This window comes from Malus sylvestris, chromosome 10 (genome assembly GCF_916048215.2).
Source record: "Malus sylvestris chromosome 10, drMalSylv7.2, whole genome shotgun sequence".
In the NCBI taxonomy this organism is placed as follows: Eukaryota; Viridiplantae; Streptophyta; class Magnoliopsida; order Rosales; family Rosaceae; genus Malus; species Malus sylvestris.
This window is the reverse complement of record NC_062269.1, coordinates 23,348,665-23,352,070: the sequence shown is the minus strand read 5'-3', so window position 1 is coordinate 23,352,070 and position 3,406 is coordinate 23,348,665. Positions and strand designations below refer to the sequence as shown.

Here is a 3,406-nt window from a genome sequence, read left to right as displayed (position 1 = left end):
AGCAAACAATATCGTGCTACGGCGGAGTCAAGTCCGGGATGTGGTGGGGACCCGGACCGGGATGTAACAATTGTGACCAATAGAAAGAATTTTTTATTATTTAATATAGTATTAAAATTATAATAATTAATATCAGGAGCTTGTTTCTCGTCCTCTAAATTCAGGAGCTCCTAGAGGTTTGTTATCCTAGGAGCATAATTGGAATGTAATTGGAGATGAATTTTTCCAATTTCTCCCTATATTTTGGTTAGGAACTCATTTAGAGAGATCATTTAACTCTTTATAATAGTTGCATATTAGCCATATCTAAATTCACTACATGAGTGAGTTCCCTTTCTTGCATCCATGTTTGAATTTCTTTGCCCGCAGTTTAAATTAATTTAAGTAGAATATCGTGTGTATCAAAACTCTTATAAGAGAAAGAATTTTATAGCTCAATTAGTTATAATACATTTTCTTTTATGGCCGAAATTGTGAGTTCAAATCTCTCATCCTACAATGTTGTTTGATGAAATGTAGCCAACCCTCAAATCTCTTAACCTTATTTGAGTAAAGATGTTGCCTTTTGAATCTACAAAAGACGCTAACTTTATAACTGAGGGGTTATCGAAAAGGGTAATGCTAGGGAGATAAAAAAATTTAAGGAAAAATTAGTATCCAGTCTCTAGTTCTTACTGTTTATTAACTAAGACCTTATTAGTTATCAAATTTTGATTCAAGTCCCTAGCATTAATGTGATAATGAATTTACATGTTTATTATATAATTTTTTAATATAAAAATTATTAATTAATTTAGGGTTTAATACTCACACCTCTATTAAACTTCTAATTAATTTTCAATTCAAACATTTCCAAAATAATAAAAAATTAAATTAAATTAAGTTTGTACCTATTAGTTTTTTTATATATATAAAAAGATTCTTAATTTTTAATCTTAAATGTACCCATTCATATAATTTTTCAATTTTTTTAATCTTAAATGTACCCATTCTCAAATATATCAATTTGTTATATGTAAAATGTACCATTTTTTAATATAAAATCCATTCAAATTTTTTAATCCATGTTTAAACTTATATGGGTACATTCTTTTTCGTTGATTTGAGAATGTATCCATGTTTTGGTACAATAACTTTTTTTGTTAATTTTGGTTAATGTACCCATACATATATGTATATACACACACACACACACAATATAATAGAGAGTATAATTTATATTTTATTATTTTTAATCCCATAAATTATGGGTTTTATTCAAAATCTCATTAATATAAACAATTACAAATTTCAATTTTTAATTTTTAATTTAAAAAATACAGTAACTTACATTATTACATTAATGTCAGGGACCTCAATCAAAAACTAAAAACTAATAAGGTTTCAATAAAAGAATATTGATAGTTAGGGACCGCATCCAAAGTGTCCCATTTTTTAAACCAAATGATGTGGTTATAGATGATTCGATGATTAATTAAGTGTCGATTAATGTGCTTGTTTCTTATTGGTGACTCATCATTTGGTTTAAAAAATTTGATCTTCCTAGCATTATCCTATCGAAAATGTTGAGTTTGTTAATCGGTTAGGTTCCTCCTCAGCCATCTGGCTGAATAATTAAACGTTCGGTAGCAGTCTTGTTTGCATCTTGACTCTTGGCATTAGATGCTTAATATTTATGTTTACTTAATAAGCAAATGTTTAACAAGAAGGATTTGAGTAAACATTTTGCCATTCGAATCTGCGGAAGATGCAAACTTCATAACTGATTGGTTGTCCAGAATGGCGAGTTTGTTAGTACGGATAGATTCCTCTTCAGTCATCTGACTGAATGATTAACTGGTTGGTAGCAGTCTTGTTTGCATTTTGACATTAGATGCTTGAGTTCCATTAATTGCAATGTACCGGTAAAGCACATTTGTGTTACTGCCGTACTGGTACATCATAATTGTTTAGGTTTTTTCGTCTAATCTCTATTTGATTATATTTGGTAGGCACTGATCTTGATGTTTGATGTATCATCAATCTATCTCCGTCATAACTTCGCTCAAGTTTGGGCTTTGGCGTCGGATAAACTCACGTCCCTCGAGATTGGCTACATTTCATCATTAATGGTGACTGAACTACTTTGCCCAAATTTTGAATCCCATCAGTCATCAAACCGTATTCAGCCTTCAATATTGCCAAACATTCACAAATTGTGCCTTTCAGTTGACTATATAACTGATGCTATGGTTGGAACGATTTCTAAAGGTCTCCTGTCCCTCACCCATTTGGATCTTAGAGATGCACCCCCTCATAGAACCAAGAGTTTCATTTGACCTTAAAACTCTGGCCTTCAACAGATTAATCAGCATGGGAAGTTGAAACATCTCTCATTGGTTAGGAGCCAGGAGTATGTCATTACCTATTTTAGAAGAGTACATGATCTTGGGCTCCCCTTATTGGCCGACAAGTGTAAAAACATGGAAAGCATATTTCTCAGTGGCTTCTGTTGTGTTACAGACACAGGTTTCAAAACGATCCTGCATTCTTTGGGTGTCTCATGGGACTCAATTAACCGATTTGATTTTTCATGACATTTCTGCAACTTCCCTTTCTTTAACGCATGTTTGCTTGAGACGATGCACTCTTTTAACCAACCATGCAGTGACTAGTTTGGCGTCTAACGAGGATCTGGAAGTTTTGGATTTGAGAGATTGCAGAAACCTCGGGGATGAATCCCTCCGAGCCATAAGCACTCTTCCAAAAGTAAGGACGTCGTTGCTAGATGGCTCTGATATTAGTGATGTGGGATTATCGTATTTGAGACCAGTGGTTATAAGTTCACTAATTTCATTGTCTGTTAGAGGATGCAAGAAACTTACGGATAAATGTATCTCTGCTCTATTTGATGGCTCTTCCAAGTTGGAGTTGCAAGAATTAGACTTGTCCAATCTTCCTTATCTCTCCGATAATGCAGTTTTATTACTGGCAAAGAGTAGGATTCCGCTACTTGAACTGCGCATGCGGCAATGCCCACTCATAGGTGACACTTCAGTAATGGCATTAGCATCTATGCAAATTGACGAGGAGAGGTGGCATGGTAACTGCTTAAGGTTGTTGGATCTGTTTAACTGTGGCGGGATATACCCCGCTTTCGTTTCGGTGGTTGAAGAAACCATATTTTCCAAGGCTGAGATGGTTGGGAGTTACGGGTTGTGTGAATAGAGATATGGTAGATGCTTTGGCTCCAACTAGACCGTTCTTGCATGTATCGTGCCATGGTGAGGAGCCGGGAGTTGAGCAAGGGGATACTGCCGATGATGTTTACATGCATGACTTTGATGAGATGGACGAGCTTGAACAGTGGCTTGCAGAAGATGATTATGTTGATGAAGATATGGTGAACGCAGAGGCAGTGGAGTGA

At 34.8% G+C, this 3,406-nt stretch overlaps 1 pseudogene; it reads left to right on the top strand.

Moving 5' to 3' along the window:
* The first annotated feature begins 1,779 nt into the window (after positions 1–1,779).
* LOC126584332 (F-box/LRR-repeat protein 10-like) lies at positions 1,780–3,406 on the top strand (annotated as a pseudogene).